General features: G+C 45.3%; 1 protein-coding gene across 11 annotated transcripts in view; it reads left to right on the forward strand.

The window, feature by feature from the left end:
• The window catches only part of LOC308626584 (uncharacterized protein), a 372,052-nt gene that overhangs the window by 86,853 nt on the left and 266,386 nt on the right, over positions 1 to 18,813 (forward strand). The gene's annotated exons all lie outside the window — the stretch shown is intronic.

Raw genomic sequence — 18,813 nt, forward strand, 5'->3', positions numbered from 1 at the left:
TGCATGAGACAGAGCCCCTGCCCTCAAGGGACTTACTGTCTTGTGGGCCTGGGGGCTCTGACATGTGGGGTTTCCATACCCAGCCTACTTCTGCCCAGGCAACAGAACCAACCCACACTTATTAGAGAACTTCTAGGAGCTTTCTAAGAGAAATCCTCAGGCCTTCCCACTTAGAGCCTAGTAACTTTTCTTCTTTTTATATCGATAGCCAGCATAATTTTTTATTAATAATTTAAAATGATTGTGTTTTTATAAAGACTAACTTGAAAAATATTAAATCTTGAATATGTTTTTATTTAAGCAAGTCTTTACTAGAAACCATAGAGACTTACATTATGGAATGTGTACCAAACATTCTCTGAATCTTCTGTTGTGGATGGTCACGTTATTTTATAGATTTTATAGATGAAACTTTCCAGGGATTTTTTGCAGAACTGATATATTTTTCTGATGGATTCTCTTGTTTTTTTGTTTTTTCTAGTATATGCATTTCTTTTTTTAACATCTTTATTGGAGTATAATTATTTTACAAGATTTTTTGCAGAACTGATATATTTTTTCTGATGGATTCTCTTTTTTTTTAGTATATGCATTTCTTTTTTTAACATCTTTATTGGAGTATAATTGCTTTATATTTACATACAATTATAACAAACATAGTAATCTAATTTTCCTTATTACCACAGGTAAACAACAGTGCTATGTATATAGAGCACATCTTATAAGATACGCCCCATCTGACAGAAAAGGAAATCGAGGCTTGTGGAAGTTGGGGCTTACTCAAGTTTGCACAATCTGTAAATTATGTTTCAATCTCTTAATCTCATATTCTCTGCATTAGGCTCGTAGTAGATTCCCAAAGGTCAGATATGAAAATACTTTAGAGTTTATTGTATTAAAGAGTGGCAAATAGGTTTCACCTTGCTCACACACTTTGCATTTCTTAGTAGTGGCTGCTTGGAATGTTGCATTGGGAAAGCATTCTTAATGTGTATCTGGTCACAGTGGAAAAAAAATCAGTGATCAATTAATAATATCTGCTTCGCCTCAAGGAGGAGGTGCAGTGGTACAGATACCACAGATTTGTCATCTTTGTTAAAATTTGATCTTATCTTTCGGGTATGGAACCAGAGTCTCAAAGAATGGGAGTGACTTGCCCAAGGCCCTTAGGGGTCAGTTGAGTAAGGATTTATTCACCCACATCCCTAGGTCCAGTACTGCAAGGAAAATAGGAACCATGGCTTGGGCTCTTGGTGAGCTTACACATTACTAAGACATAGATAGTGTGTGCAGAGGGAGTCCGGAGGAATGGTGAAGGGAGAGCATCACAGAGAAGGAGGATCATGGAGGACGACTAATTCAGGCAGCTGCAGATATTGGTGGAGGATAGGTCAGGTGGGGGTACGGCAAGGGCAAAGGCAAACCGTGGGGAGGAGATTCGTGCGTGAGACATGTACACGAGAGAGAGGAGGCTGGCATGGCCAGAGTGGAGGTTGTGAGTTAGGAAGTGGCAGAAGATAAAACTAAGAATCCCTTGAAGAAAGAGGATCTTTCATCACTTCTGAGCCCATTGTAATGGTCATGGTGCCCTGTACGCAATAGGCGCTCGATAGGTGTTAAGTCGATCTCCAGTCCCCCTTTTAATGTCATTAATTCACTCAACAGACATTCAGTGGGTGCTTCGCGTGTACCAGATCCAGGACTCAGTGCTGGGGATGTGCTGACAAATCAAAAAGACATGGTGACTGTTCCCATAGCACTTACCGTTTGGCGGGAGAGGCTGCACAGCCAGATGGAAGAGCTCTGGGCTGGGCATCAGGAGGCCTGGGCTCTGGGCTGGTACAGCCACGAATGTGCATTGTTGTTCTGAGAAAATCACTGGCCATGTCTGAGTCTGTGTCCTCCTCCATAAAGCGGTGAATAAACCTGAAAACCCACAACTTGAGTCATGTCACTAGCTAACTTAGAGCACTGCGAGTTCTTCCCTTCACACTTAGGAGTACATTCAAAGGCTCACCCTGGCATTCCTACAAAATAGTGCCCTGCCTGCAACTCCCTCCTGATCTCCCACCACTGCTTGCCCCAATCACTCCGCTCCAGGCTTCCTTCTGCTCGCACCCTAAAGCCTCTTCCACCTCCCACCTGACTGGCTTCTTCTCATCCTTTGGGCCTCACTGTGAGCACCACCCTCTTCTGAGAAGTCTTCGCTGATTACTGTGCCTCTGCAGGAGCCCTCTGTACCCTGTCACAGCCCTCTTTGCTCCATGCAGCATCTACCATACTTTGTAAGCATCTGTTTAATAATTGGCTACATTTTTCCCCCTCTGTCTTCCCCCTCTAGTTTGAGAGCAAGGATCCTGTCTGCCTTTTGCCCCATTTTGTTCCCATTGCCAAACCTGGTACCTGCTGTAATTATAAATAGTGTAGAATGAAGAAATAAACAAAAGTATTGCCCTGGTGGGTTAAAGGTGCCAGAAGGCTGATTTGACTGGACTTTCTCAGAATTAGTGGTCAAGACCTCCTGGTTGGGATTTTGGGAGACGTGGATTCATAGTCTAATACCCACCAGCTATGTGACCTTGAGCAGATTCCTTTACCTCTCTGGTTCTCAGTGTCTTCATCTGTAAAATGGTGGTAATCATTGTACCCACTGCAGAGTGTTGTCTTAGGGATGAAATGAGATAAAGAAGCACTAACCTCAAAGGCTGATGCTCAGGGCTACCCAGTGTAAGGCTATTTATGGATATTATTCTCCATGTTTCCAAATTGCAGAATGAGCTGCCTTGGGTACTACAGGGAGGGATGGGAAGGGGTGAGCTTGGTAAGAGGCAGAAGAGCTTCAACTGCAGAACTGGGGGCAGGAGATTGGGCCAGACCTTCAAGCACCATCCTGCCCTGAACATCAGTCTCTCACTGGTCCTGGGCTATAAAGAAATCAGCCCCGTGAAGCTCTGATTTAATTAGCTCGGTGATCTTGCCCTATCGATCATTCATTTCAAGTCTGCCAACTGGGGGAAGTACGGTTTGCCCATCACCCTCTCACTTATCGAAAGGAAAAGCAGACATCGACTTGTTTATCCAAGCCCAGCTGGGGAGGCCCCTGAACCCCCTTCCCCATCCTCCTTGCACACATATTTGAGTTTGGATAAATCTCTCTCTTCTTCACGCTCATCAGCAAGCCCTTTATCCCCCTTCCCTGGGCTTCCCAGGCCCTCTCTCCATTGCCTCTTTTCCAATTGAATTAGCTTTAATGTTTTTTTTTTGGTGGAAAAAGTGTTTGCTTTATCTCTGGTGCTAAATGTCCTAATTGTTTCCTTCATCTTGGGTAATACCTCATTAATTTAGTGGCTGCCTGCCTCTTCTAGAGCAGCCATAGCTGTTGGGGTCTTTTTCTGCAGCTGATTGATGCTGCTGGGCCTGGAGGAGACCCAGCCGACTTGGGGCTTTCTGGGGGCTCTTCTCTCTCTCACCCTCCTGTTTATCTGTAAGTCTCCAGCTTTCCTTGGCCCTTCCCTTCCCCTCTGCTCCCCTCCCCTCCCGCTCCCTTTCTCTCTGCCTCTGTCTCTCTCTCCCTTCCTGCCTCCTTTTATCTCTGTCACTCAGCCTCTCCTCTTTCCCTAGAAAGAGAGTTCAGACTAGCTTAAACATGAGATTCTGGCAGGAAAGGGGAATATGCCATTACAACTCAGAGGAGCCACTGGGATCTACGTGCACTCTGACTGTTCCCACCATTGCCTGCCTGCAAGTCCTTATTTTCTTCCATTGGAACCGTAGCAGCCATTAACCCACAGTTGCCCCAGACGTGTGACACTTCATGCAGGCCCCAGGGATTCTTGGTCAGGGAATGGGAAGAGAGGGACCTGGGGTCTAATAAGTTGGGAAATGGTGCACATGATGTAGGGGGCTCTTGGAGAATCACAGAACACACTGGGAAAGTAAAGGCTCTGAGAAGGCCTGCAGTAGTAAAACCTGTTGAATTTTGTTTCATCCAAAGATTTCTGAAGATATCCACTTAGCCAAGTGCTGCAAGGAACTAACTCCTTTGGGAAGTATTAGCCTCATCTAACAGGGCTCTCTTCCCACTCCTCCTTCTTTGACAATCAAAACACTACTTGCTTTTTTTTTTTTCTCTATTTTTTAAGATCCTTTCTATGTTCCATCTTCTCAGATGCACCAAGATCCCAAGGAGGAACTAATTACCCCTCATCTGTACCCAGAAGAGATAAATTTGAGACACTGCTGAGAATTATCACAGCCAACCCCTCACAGTCTGCCTCTGGTTTCATAGTCCTCAAGGGCAGGCGCTAAGAGGAAGTAGGCTGCTTGGCAGTCAGACACAGAAGTTCGAATCCCGGCTCCACCACTTGATGGCTGAGCCTTCCTGGGCCCATTGCTAAAACTGTCATGACTCAGTTTGCTCACCTGTGAAATAGAATCATGACACCTACCTTACAGGTCCCACCAGATCATACAAGAATTCACTGAGATAACAAGATAACATCAGTGAAATGTGGGACTTCTGACAGGGGCTCAGTACAATCTGGGGTGTGTGTGTGTGTGTGTGTGTGTGTGTATTGAGGTAAATTTCACAAAACATAAAATTAACCATTTTAAAGTGTACAGTTCAATGGCATTTAGTACATTCACAATGTTGTGCAACCACATGCATCTGGCATTTTATCCAGTTCCAAAGGGAAACCTCATACCCATTAAGCAGTCACTCCCATTCCCCTTCCCCCCAGCCCCTGGCAGCCACTACTCTGCTTTCTGTCTCTATGGATTAACCTACTTTGAATATATTTCATATGAATGGAATCATACAACATGTGGCCTTTTGTGTCTGGCTTCTCTCACTTAGCGCCATGTTCATCATTTTGAGGTTCATGCATATGGTAGCATGTTCAGTGCTTTGCTCCTTTTTGTGGCTGAATCATATTCCATTGTATGGCTCTGCCATATTTTGTTTATCCATTCATCACCTAGTACATTCTCTATTAGAATTATCAAAGGCACTCCCTTCTCTCCTTTGAGAAAGTGGTGAAGCTTAATTCCAATTCATTTGTAGGAAGCATGCTGGAGTTAGAATTAAAAGTTACTGTGAGATGATGGTGTTTGCTGGGTAGAACTCTGGACTGAAGTCAGGAGTCCTGGACTCTGTGTGACCTTGGGATTCTCCCTTCTCCTCTCTGGGCCTCAATCTTCTCAACTGTAAAATGGGGGTTGATCAAGATGATTTCCTGGTTACTTCCTGCCCCAACATTCCACAGTTCTAGTTGTCTCTGGATTTTTCCATGAGGTCACCGTATCCGAAGGAAACTCTTCTTAGGAATATCAGAAGCCTTTTTTGTCAAATTTTCATTCATGTGTCAGGCCTAGGGGTGATAGAGGCAGAAGGGCTTCAGCATTTGTCTCTGTAAAACCAGGAGGGAAGTGTTGAATTAGGCTTAGTTTTATGCTCCTATGAGTTATACACTAAATGTAATGGAGCCAGCATTTCTGCAGCTCTTCCTGGCCAGTGTGCTGATGGGGCTGGGATTAGTCACACTTGATTTAAAAAACCAATGCTCATCAGGGAGATCAGCTTGGTGCTTTGTGACCACCTAGAGGGGCGGGATAGGGAGGGTGGGAGGGAGGCGCAAGAGGGAGGAGATATGGGGATATATGTATACATATAGCTGATTCACTTTGTTATACAGCAGAAACTAACACAACATCGTAAAGCAATTATACTCCAATAAAGATGTCAAAAAAAGACCCCAAAAACCAATGCTCATGAACTGCACCCATCTGTTATCAGCCTGGTCAACTGCTCTCCAGGTAAACGGTTACATTGGATCCCATCGTGGTTTCCATGAGCACCTAGGATTCGGAGTTTCTCTTTGGTAGCTCCTCATCAAGACATATTTTGACAAACTAAGACTGTCCACATTTGCTTCTGTTAAAATAGAGCAATTGGTGAACAGGGTCTAATTAGACATTAATGAACGTTCCAGCATGGGAGCCCCGCTACTAACATGAGGACTGTGATCATGAGCTGTGCAGTGCATAGCCGTGGTGAGAAGGGGAATCTTCTAGGCATTCAGGGGAATCCACTGTTCTCACTCTCTGAGTTTAGGGATCTGGCCTAGGGATGGAGACCCACAGCTGGGCCTTGGAGGAAGAGTCTACTGACCCATTGTTATCTATGGACAAAGAGGAAACCCACACCTCCTGGGTGCTATGCAGCCAAGAGCTGTCACCTTGGGCAAGTTATAAAAGGTAGCATTAAGCATTAGACTGTATGCTCCAGGTGAGGAAGAGCCATTTTTTCACACTTTTTTGCTCACTATTATCTCTTCAGTGCTGGCACAGGTCTTCACCCATTGTGGGTGCTCAATAAATATTTGTAAACTGCCCTAAAGCCAGGAAGCTGGAATGTATTAAATGTGGGATTTGAACCCAGGCACCTTAGAGCAGAACATCTGGGCTTCCCATCTGATACAATCTTCCTTGTCCCACGTGTATCGCATGGTGCTGTCATTGTCCATCTCCTCTACTGCACCATATGCTGCTTAAGGAGTTTTTTCTTCATCTTCATATCTCCAGTCTCCAGCACAGGGCAGGATCTACAGTAGGGATCTCAGTAAATGCTCATTGGGTAAGATCTCAGTGAGCCAAGGCAATATTTCTGCAGCAGGAAGGACTCGGGTTTTAGACTAAGAACTGGGACTATTGTGTATCCCAGGCCCCAGCCTGGAGCGTGGCATATAGTTGGAACTTGATATTTGTGGGCTAAATGGAAATGTCCATATCAACCTCATCCAACCCAAGAGAATGAACCACGTTGCAGGAGGGACACTTAAAAATGTTGTCATTCAAGATACATCGCCTGGGCACCAATCATGGTTAGGCCATGCACCCATCACCCCCATTTTTATATGAGTGAAATGAAGGTCAGGGGGTTATCTTGGATTGGGCTCCCAGGAAACAGATTCTGAGATGGAAAGTTGCATGTGGAAGGTTTATTGAAGAATGCTCTCAGGAGATATACCTGGAAGGGAGGAAAGAAGGAATGAAGGTATGAATGAAGGAAGGAAGGAAGGAAAGATTGGTGGAGATGAGACATTGATCCACTGTGCAGTTGCTGCTGAAGCCTCAGCTGATCATGCAAGGACCTCTGGTCCACCATGCTCACTGTCGCCCAGTATGGAGGGCCAAGGGCTTCCCTTTCTTCCCGCAGGAGGTGGCTGGTGATGGCCCTAGATATAGAGAGAGAGAGAGAGAGAGAGAGAGAGAGAGAGAGAGAGAGAGAGAGAGAGAGAGAGAGAGAGAGAGAGAGAGAGAGAGAGAGAGAGAGAGAGAGAGAGAGAGTGTGTGTGTGTGTGTGTGTGTGTGTGTGTGTGTGTGTGTGTGTGTGTGTGTGTGTGTGTGTGTGTGTGTGTGTGTGTGTGTGTGTGTGTGTGTGTGTGTGTGTGTGTGTGTGTGTGTGTGTGTGTGTGTGTGTGTGTGTGTGTGGCGGGGGAGGGGGTGGTGATAACATCCGATCAACAGACCCACAGCCCTCAGTGCCCCAGGAACACTGGTATGTGCTTTCTCCATGCCCATTCTGGCCAGACAATAATTTAGGATGTGTCTTTAGAGAGGACTGACTTGACTTCCACTGGCTCCAAGATTTCTCTGGGGAATCATCCACTCCAGATCTGCAAGCCACTCTCTAGCTCAGGAGAAGGGAACACTTGAGTATTTCATGCACGTTTCCCTTACTAATCCATCCAGGACCTAAATACCCAAGGCCTCCGGGAAAGGGAGGCAGAATTGCTTGGTGGTTACAACCTGGGACCCCTGAGTTAACACACGTGGGTGTGATCCCTCCTCTGGCTGTCCTGGCTGTGTGAGCCTGGTGTGGGGTCTTCCCCACCTGGCACCTCAGTCCTCTTCTATGTTAAATGGGGTCAGTACTTCTTAATGAACAGTAACTGAGGCAGCACAGACAGTACCAAGGATACACTTAATTCTGTCCCTTCTTTCTTTCCCCCGCAGCGCTGGAGAGAGGCAAATGGGGTTCTTTTAACTTGTGTCTTGTAAGTGTGGGATATTTGGCTCCAAAGCCAAAGCCACATTCACTAGCTTTTAATACAGGCCTTTTCCTTACCCCCAAGAGAGGTCATTTGACTACATGCCAATGTTTTGTTGGTTTAAGAACTCAGTGTGCCTGTCACCTCCAAGGTACTACACATTCTGAAAAGTTCCTCCCAGTCCAGGCATTAATCACCCTCTGTAATTAAATAACACAGCAACCTGTAATTAGGGTATTGATTTGTTGGTTTAATTGTTTACTCGTGGGTTCTCTTTCCAGCCTGTGAGCTTCATGAGGGCAAGGACTATGTCCATTTTTATTCACTGCTGGGTCTCTGTTGCCTGCCCCAGCAGTTGACACGTAGACGATTTTCAATAAACATTGGTTGAATAAAGGAATGAGTGGATACAGGGGTTCATGGCCAAGTTTTTCTCAGGTATTAAACTAAGTGTGAGAGAGGGGTTGGCAGTTAGCAAGGAAATTCAGTCATAATGATTCTTTGCATCTGGACTGTGCTTCACAACTTAGGTAGTACTTAATACTGATGAATGCTCATGGTGAAAAGGATGATGATGAGATGATGGTGATGATGATGAAGAGGATGATGATGTTGATGATGAATATGATGATTGTGATGGAGATAATGCTGATGGTTGATGACAGCGATGATGATGATAATGGTGATGATACCATTTCTTGAACATTTATTACATTCCAAGTATAGATTACATGCATTATTTCACATGATTCTTGCAATAACTCTACATTTATTATATCCATATATATAACTCTCATTATTATTTCCATTTTACATATGAAGGAATGAGATTTAAAGTATTGCCTAAGTCATCCAGCAGGTAAGGGGCAGAGTTGTGACTTGAACGCAAGTCTGTCTAACTTTACTCTCATCCATGAAATTCTAACGCTTTTTTGTGGCCATGGTCTCAACTAAAGTCTTTGATGTAATAAGGCAGTCATTATTATCAATATAGGTGTTGAAAGAGCTTCAGAGAGGGAAAGGACCTGGCCAAGGTCACACAGCCCAAGAGGGACATAGCTGGGACCAAAATCCTACTGTTCTTATTTCCAACATGAAACTTTCCATTATAGAACAAGGCTTAGAGAGATTTAGGCATCCTGAAATAGAAGGGAACATAGAGGCAGGATTCTCAGATCCTAATTCCAGCATCACCTCCTTCTAGCCACATGAACTTGGCTATGCCTCTGTATCTCACTGAAACTTGGTTTTCTTATAGGTAAAATGGAAGCAAAGAGGTCTACATCATGGGGACTGGATGAGGGTTTACTGACATCATAGGTATGAAAGTGATGCATAAACCATAGATCTCTGTGCTGTTGGATACTGTCAATTCCAGTGCCTTTGTATCTCCATGCTTTTGATAGTCCAGTGAAATCTCTATGTGGTCAGTTGCACTGCTTAAATGAATCACCTACCTCTAGAGCCCTCGCTCTGACATCCAGTGGCTCCCAAGTAGCAACAACAAATGCTTTCTTCGAAAACTGAAAAAAGAAATGTCTAAATGGTGAATCTCAGTGTTGGTTAGATTGATAAGAAAAAGCCCCTTCCTATTATGCGCCAGTCACCTGGCTAGACTTTCTGTCCAGCAAATATTCCATTTTCAGTCCCTTCTCAGGGACGTACTGGATGTTACCTCTGCCTGGAACTTGCTTTCTCCTCCACTCAGTGGAGTGTCAGCTCAGATATCACCTTCACAGATAAGTCTTCCTGCCCACCCCGTCTAAAATATGCCACCCACCCCATCCCCCATAACCACTCTGCATTGTTCTGCTGTTTCTCCAGCATTCACCAAACCAGCTGGAATTACCCAGTCAGTTTATTCTATTCTCTGTCTCCAGCATGAAAACATATGCCCCATGAAAGCTGGGCTGTGTCTGTCTTGGTCATTGGGGTATCCCCAATGCCTGAATAAGTGACTGGAAAAAAATAGACATTTAATAAATATCAGTGGAATGAAGCACTGAATAAATGAATTCTATCCCATGTTACTTGGGGGTCCTCGTGTTATGGATGGACTCTGACTCAATCTCAGAGAGGAGATGTCACATCCCATTTCCAGTCCCCTGAGTCACCGAGCGTCATGGCTGATACATGGCCATCTTTGTGGGAAGGCACGAGACCTTATTTCTCAGTTGGAGCTGACACCAGGGCCTCCTGCCAAACACGGGCGAGGCAGCTGAGTCCACACTCTGAAGGACCAGGAGAAGATGGGCATCCCAGTCCGTGCTGTTTCTGGAAAAACAGTCCAGTTTTCTTGTTTCTCTCCACTTGTGAAATCTACTGCCATCCTTTTGTAAAGATGTCTGAAAAAGTATAAAAGCACATTTCCCAGATCTGGGGATGCAATAGTTTGTGCAATTATAACCCAACACATCACGGAAGTCAGATTGGTGCTTGCTGCCTGCATAATTCATCACTCAGTTTCCTGTCAGGGTCTAAGACCTTTCTTATCTGGTAGACACAAGAAATTAAGTTTACATTGCTTGATTAAAAATTCAGAAGTTTAAAGGGAAAAAAAGGAGGATGTGAGTTGTATCATCATTAAATAGAGATAAATAAAGCATTGGAAGAGGAAACATGAAAAAAGAAGTGGAGACAATGAGAAAAAACCTTGCTGGTAACTTGTCTTTTCTCAGACTTAAGAATGTCAATGGAAACTTCACTAATTTCTTCTCTCTAATGGTCAAGATTCAGGGGCTATGGCAGATGGGAAGAGAAAGGCTTTGGGACTCAGAGGTTATCCTAATTCCTTCCTTCCTCCCTCCCTCTCTCTCTCCCTCCCTCCTTTCTTTCCTTTTTTCCCTCCCTCCTCATTCCCTCCATCCCTCCTTTCTCCCTGTCTCCTTCCTCCATCTCTCCCTCCCATTCTTCTCTTTTTCTCTTCCAAAATTTTATTTAAGTCCCTACTCTTCACAAGTCACATTGTAAAGTCCTAGGCATATGAAGCCAGATAAATAAACCAGAGTCCTGTATTGATGAAGGACCTGCAGGCTATTTGGAGAAAAGGGAATTACAACCCAGAGTGATCAATGATGTGATGGTGGAAGCAGAGGGAGTTGGGGGGATGAAGAGGTGGCAATGGATCCAGCCAGGGAATGATCAGGGAAGCTTCTAAGAGAAAGTGAAGCTTGAGTTGGTTCTTAAAGAAGGCATAGGTATTAATCAAGTGATAGACAAGAGGTGGAGTGGGGAATGACATTCCATGTAGGAATGAGCAACATGTGCAAAGGTTCTGAGGCACCATGGGGTACAGTGTGTTTTTGCAAGGGGTATAGACTGCGTGGGTGGAGGTGTGGTGAGAGTGAGGCAGGGGTCAGGCCGTTAGGCAGGGCTCAGGTGCTTAGCTCCCACTAGACTGAAAGTTCCTTGAGGGCAGGGACTATGTCTTTTTTATCCTCTCACCAGTGAGGCCTCATGTCCTAGCACTTTGTTCGTCACAAAACAGGACCCAGCAGATATTTGTTGACTGGTTTTTTGATTCCAGAAGTCACAGGAGAGACATGGAAGAATCTTGAGTGCAGGAGCAATGAGATCGTATTTGCTCTCTAGGAAGGTCCTTCTGGATGGATGATGGGTGAGCAGTGGCGTGGAGGAAGAAGAGAGGAGCTAGCTGGAACTGTAGGCTTGGAGACTAGTCAAGGCTGTTAATGGTCCCCCACTCTCCAATTTCCCCTTCTTCCTTTTGGTAATAGAATCCTTTGAAGCTGAATGAGGCACAGGGCTGCTTAGCTAGAGACTACATTTCCCAGCCTCCCTTGCAACTAGGTGTGGCCATGTGACCAGGTTCTAACCAGTGAGATGTGAGTGGATGCCATGGGTACAACTTTCACACTACCTCCTTAAAAGGAAGCTGTTTACCTCATTTTTCTCTCTTTTATCTGTCTTGAATGTAGTCATGATGATGGGGAGATAGCTTCAACCATAGTGATGAAGGCAGAGATTGGCAAACTCTGCCTGTGAACCAATACTGGCTGGCCATTTGTTTTTGTAAATAAAGTTTGATTGGGACACAACTACGCATATTCATTTACCTATTGTCTGTGGCTGTTTTCTTGCTACAGTGACAGAGTGGAGTGGTTGTGACTGAGATTGGTATGGCTTTCAAGCCAAAAATATTTACTTTCTGACCCCTTCCAGAAATTTGCACAACCCTGCTCTAGAGGATGGCAGAGAAACAATATGGAAGGAACCTGGGTTCCTGGGTGGTTTCATGGAGCAGAGACACCTACCCACCTTGGCAGCCCATTTATATCAAGAGTGAGAGATGAGAGAAAAATTAATTTCTCTCTGGTTTTAGATACTGGCTTCAGGTTCTTTTTGTTATGGCGGCAGCTCAACTTGTACCCTATCTAATAAAAAGACTAAGTAATAGTTAATTGCATTGAGGCATCTGGAAGATGGTGGTGGTCTGAACTAGGTAGGAGTGGTGAGGAGAGAAGTGAATAGAACCCAGAGACATTGGGGAACTCAAGTAGGCACATCTGGTCTGACTGGATGAAGATGTGAGGGAAGAATCAGAAATGACTCCCAAGCTAGCAATGGTAAATGCAGGGGGCAGCGGGGCAGGTTGGGAGAAGATGCTGGGTTTGGTTTTGCTGTATGATGTTTGAGGTTTCTGTAGGTTCTAATGAGTATGGGAAACAGCCCCCAGGGGAGGGTTTGGAGCAGTGACACACTGTGTATGAATAGGATACATTGTGTATGAATAGGATACATTGTGTATGAATAGGATAGACCCCATCTCTTGGTAATTTGATGCTGGCACCAAAATTTGAGCTAGAAAAGACTTTGGGCATCACCCTGCCCATCTCCCCATTTTAGGATTACAGAGACTGAGGCTTAGAAGGGGCAACAGGTCCTTTCAAGGTCACACAAGGGGCTGCTGGAGAAGCCCAGGACCCCTGGCTCCTCCTCCAGTGCTTGGTCCATTCCTTCTTCCTGACCATCCACATGCCAGGCCCTCTACTAGGCACAGGGCATAAGATGGAAAGCAAAACACACATGGCCACTGCTGAGTAAATGATGACACATCAATTGTCAGAGGCACCTGATTTCAGAGATGTTAAAACATGCCAGACTAGCAGCTTGGAAGGATGAGCTACCGTGAGAGGAGCAGCTATCATTTCTTGAGTGCCTGTGCTGTGCTGGGGGCTGTGGGAAGTGCTTTTCATGGGTTATTACAGCCAGTCCTCACAACAAGGAGGTAGGTGCTGCTAACAGCCCACTTTGCAGATGAGGAAAAGTCAGGTTCAGAGATGCTCATCTCTAGCCTAAAGTCACACAGCAAGAAAATGGCCAGAGTTGTGAATTCATGAATTCTCTCATTTGTTCAACATTCAGCCCCAAACCTCCTAAGTTCCTGGTGCCATTCCAGCATGTGGATTATAGCAGAGAAAAAAATTAATCATGTTTTTGCTCTCCTGGTGTTTGGTTCCTAGTAGTTGGAGAGGAAAGAGAAATAAATAAACAGATAAATACATAATGAATCAGATGGCATCAAGTTCTAAAAAGAACAACAACAGCAATTAAAAACAGAGGGAAGGGTTGGAGAATGAAGGGGAGAGTGTTATTTTACAGAGGATGGTCCAGGTGAGGATTCTCTGATTAAATGACTTTGAACAGATACCTGGATGAAGTGAGGCAAGAACAAGCCACCTGGACATCAGGGAAGATACTTCAGGCAATGGAAGTAGCAGGTGCACAGGCCCTGAGGTGGGATAAAACTAAGGTCTGCCTATCTTTAACACTCTCTTTTCCAACTATGCTATCCAACTCAGGACATGCTTTCCCGAGCACCTAACATGTGGTGGCATGGGTCAGAGGGCAGGTGAGATCATGGAGTCTGCCAGACCCAACTTCTGCCCTCAGGGGATTCACAGATTGGCAGGGGAGACAGACTCATGGTGGACACAACCTGATGGCCCCAGGCAGATATAGAAAGGGTGACATAAAATAGGAAGGGGAAGGGCTTGTCTAGTCGGGGAAGGGCTTGTCTAGTCAGGGAAGGACTTGCCCTGGACATCAAGGGCAAGTGGAATTTCTTTAAACTCTTTGTTTTAATAGTATAAATACATCAGACAGTGCACAGCTTGATAAATTTTCACAAGATGAATGTCCTTCTGTAACCAGCAGCTTAATCAAGAAACAGAATGACCAGCTCCCCAGAAGTCCCTTAAGACCCCTTCCAGCCACTCCCAGGTAACCCGTACCCTGACTTCTAGCAGCATAGGTTAATGTTGCCTGTTTTTACATACAGTGAGTCCTCTTTTGTGCCTGGCTTCTCTTGCTTGGCTATGTTTGTAAGATTCATCCATGTTGTGTGTAATTGTAGCTCATTTATTCTCATTACTATGCAGAATCCCAATGTGTGAATACGCCATGAGGTTTTTTTTTTGTTTTTTGTTTTTTGTTTTTGCTCGCTCTGCTATTGCTGGAGATTTGAGTTGTTTCCATTTTTGGCCATCCTGGGTGTTGCTGCTATGACATTCTTGTACGTGTCGTTTGGTGAACATATGTATGCATTTCTGTTGGGTATGATCCAGGAGTAAACTTGCTGGGTCAAGGGGTGTGTATGTGCTGAGCTTTGCTAATGCTGCCAAGCTGGTTTCCAAAATGGTTGTACCAATTAACACTCCCACCAGAAGCATGTGAGCGTCTGAGTAATTTATCTTCGCTCACACTCAGTATTATCTGTCATTTTCATTTTACTTCATTTCTTTTTATTTTCATTCTTGGTGGGGGTGAGAAGGTATTGCATTTTGGTTTTAATTTTCATCATCTTGACGACTAATGTTGTTGGGCATGTTTTTATATGTTTGTTGGTCATTTGCTCATCCTCTTTCGGTGAAGTGCTTGTTCAAGACTTTTGCCTATTGTTTTCCTATTCAGTTATCTACCTTTTTCTATTGGTTAGAAGGTGTTCTTTACATATTCTGGATATGAGTCCTTTATAGAATATACTATGGAGATGATCTCTCCCACTCTGTGGGGTGGGTTGCCTTCTCACTCTCTTAATTGTGACATTTGACGGGCAGGTGTTTTTACTTTTAATGTAGTGCTTTTTATTGATATTTATTTATTTTTCTTACAGTAGGATAGCATTTTCTCAAGTGTATTTGAATGCAGAAAGCAGCCTTTTCCAGTGGGGGGAGGGGTTTGAGCAGAGGTGGGGAGGTGGGAAGGTCAGAGCGTTGGAGGAAACAAGAACATTGGCTGTGACCTGACATTCATGGGGTGTAGGAGTCTGGGCGTGGGGTGAGGCTGGAGGAGGTGTTGGGGGCTGATCACGGGGGCTTTGTAATTCCAGGATGTGGAGTTTGGACTTCCTTCCTGAAGTCCACAGAGGGCTGAAGTTTTGAGCAAGGGCTGCCAAAACCAGAGCAGGTATTAGGAATATCAGTCCAACACTGAGTGTTAGGATGCAGGTGAAGGGCTGAGGTGAAGCTGGGGGAGGCAGGGCTGTTGGGGGAGGAAGGGCCCAGGCTGGACAGGCCTGGGGCAGCTGCATAGATAGGACTTGGCATTGCTTCTCCACAGATGGGTGTAGACTGTAGCTGGGGCATGGGGATACATTCATGGATGACGTCCTTAAGGATAACATCACAGCCCTCTCAGGCCCTGACAGTCTGGCACTGTTCTGCTCTTCAGTAAAAGCTTAGAGAACAAGGAGATGACTCAGAGGGTCACAGACCAACTCTTAATCTGTCAACTGTCTGAGAGCCTCAGAAGTGAAGGGGCAAGGCTGTCTGTTCCGTGTCTAGGAAGAACCCTGTTTCTCTGAGGTGAAAGACATGTCAGAGGCCTGAGAAGAACTGGGGGGTTCGAGCAGGAGACCTGGATTACAGGCCTGGCTCTACCTCAGCTCACTGCTGTGTGTCCTTGAGGAGGTTCCTTCCCCTCTCTGGACCTCATTTTCCTTATCCACAGAGAGGGTTGCAAGACTCAGATGAGCTCACAGGCATGAAATGCTTTGTGACTAATACTTCACAAATGTAAAGGATTACTGAGTCCCCCGTTCCCAGGAACTAGGGACTCAGAGAACTTTGCATTTAGCTTGCTAACAATGGTGCCAGAGGTGGTCTAAGGAGCCAATATTGCTGGATCTTACCCAGAATCAAAGGAAGTTTGTTACCTGCACTTCCTTGCTTCCTAAGTTACTAGGACTTGGCTACCAATGCCAACCTCCCCTTTCCTAAATCCAAACATCTTAAATCCCAGATATGGACATTGAAATTATCTATTTTCATTGGTAATGCATTCTTTAGCCCCTCTAAGGTGGCTGACAAAATAATAACAACAACATCTTTTTAGTACATCCTTGGAGCAGAACACCATACTGGCCACTATGTAGGAGATGCACTTGAAGATGTGGGCAGAGGGGGTGACATGAGCAGAGGCACAGGGTGGGAAATAGTATGGAGGACTCAAAGAGCCTGTGATGGCAAGTTGTATGTGTCAACTTGGTTTGTCTCTGGCATCCAGTGATTCAATCAAACCCCATTCTGTTTCCGTGAAGGTATTTTGCAGATGTGGATAACATCTACTATCAGTTGATTTTATTTTATTTATTTATTTTTTAACATCTTTATTGGAGTCTAATTGCTTTACAATGTTGTGTTAGTTTCTGCTGTATAACAAAGTGAATCAGCTATACATATACATATATCCCCATATCCCCTCCCTCTTGCGTCTCCCTCCCTCCCACCGTCCCTATCCCACCCCTCTAGGTGGTCACAAAGCACCGAGCTGATCTCCCTGTGCTATGTGGCTGCTTCCCACTGGCTATCTATTGTACATTTGGTAGTGTATATATGTCCATGCTACTCTCTCCCTTCATCCCAGCTTACCCTTCCCTCTCCCTGTGTTCTCAAGTCCATTCTCTACATCTATCAGTTGATTTTAGATAAAGGAGGTTATCTTTGAGAGTGAGGGTGGGTCCCATCCAATCCGTTGAAAGGCCTTAGGAGCCAGACTGGCGATTCTGCCCCAAGACTGCAGCATCAGCTCCTGCTTGCACACTTTCACGATGTGGAATTGCCGTACAGATTTTAGACTTGCCAGCCCCCACAACTGCATGAGCCAAGGCCTTGGAATAAATCTCTTAATAGATCTAAGTCTAGGTCATTATCTATGTATCCTACTTGTCCTGTTTCTCTGGGGACCCCTGATGGATACAGAGTCCCAAGTGAGAACTTAGGGCCAGGGTCAGTGGGAGCAACAGGAGATGCTCTTTCATTCTTCACTTCGCTGCTCCGACCACAAAGACCTTTCTAGTCCTCAAATGTACCAGGCATGATCTAGCTGCCAGACCTGGGCATTTGCTGTTTCCTCCCACTGGAAAGCTCCTCCCATAGGTACATGAATGCCCTGTACTGCCATTTGGTCTGGATCTCTGCTTAAATGCCACATCTGGGGGGTGGGGGCGGGCCTTGCCTGACTATTCTAATTTAAAACATCCACTGCCACCATCCTTCTTTACTCAGATTAATTTTTCTTCCCGACAGTTACCACTACTTGATATTTTATATATTTCTTTTGTCTGTCTCACCCACTGGAATATGAGCTCCTGAGACTAGAGACGTTACTTTTTCACTTCCGTGTCTTAGTTACTAGCACGTTGTTTGACACAGTGAGGGCACTCAGTGGGGTCCAAACAGTGGTGGGTTTTGAGTACCGTGCCAAGTAATTATAAGGAGTTTAAACCAGCTTCACCAACCGATCTCCTGTCGACAGCTGTGGACCCCCGGAGAGTCGCTGTGTGGGGGACTTGCAAAGAGATGCCTGGGAGAAACAGCTTGGAGGCACTTGACGATTTTCCCTTATTTCTGATGATCCATGTTGCCTGGCCAAGTTGTTCATGAAGGAGGCCTTATGATGCATCTCAAAAAAGCACCCGTGGCCTCTCAATCACTCAGCACTTTTTGGAAGGAAAAATAGATATCAAAAACGAACGTGCGGGGCCTCCCTGGTGGCGCAGTGGTTGAGAGTCCGCCTGCCGATGCAGGGGATACGGGTTCGTGCCCCGGTCTGGGAGGATCCCATATGCCGCGGAGCGGCTGGGCCCGTGAGCCATGGCCGCTGAGCCTGCGCATCCGGAGCCTGTGCCCCACAACGGGAGAGGCCACAACAGTGAGAGGCCCGCGTACCGCAAAAAAAAAAAAAAAAAAAAAAAAACGAACGTGCACCAACAGTAGTATATGATATCAGATCCCTCATTCCTTACAGCAATGTGGACGATGGCGTTTGGGAAACAGCAGTTGCACCCAAAAGACAGACAGGTAGTTTTGACACGTCTTGCCAGAGAAGAATCACCCACCCCACCCCTGTCCCCCAACCATCCTGGCCCAATTACAAGGAATGACAGAATTACAAACAAATCAATCAGGCAGAGAACAGAAGCAGCAGAGACTCAGGGCTTGGGTGGTAGTGAGAAGATGGAGTGCCAGTGTATCTCAGTGAGGGGCAGGTGGGTGGTTGCCCACAAGACAGGTCACTTGCCTCCAATACCTCACACAGAGCAGTGATCTGTCCATGGTGCTGAATTGTACTACTAAGTGTTCATTTGTGTTGGAGAGAAGTCACAGGAGACGGTTATCAATCATTCACTCCTGTGTTAGAGTGAGTTTATTGTGGATTGATGAAGCTGGAGTTGGGGGACAGATATTCAGAAATCATAAACACATAAGCCTACAAGGGCCAGTTGATAACATAAACAAGG

This window comes from Mesoplodon bidens, assembly GCF_964165515.1.
Source record: "Mesoplodon bidens genome assembly, chromosome: 13".
Lineage (NCBI taxonomy): Eukaryota > Metazoa > Chordata > Mammalia > Artiodactyla > Ziphiidae > Mesoplodon > Mesoplodon bidens.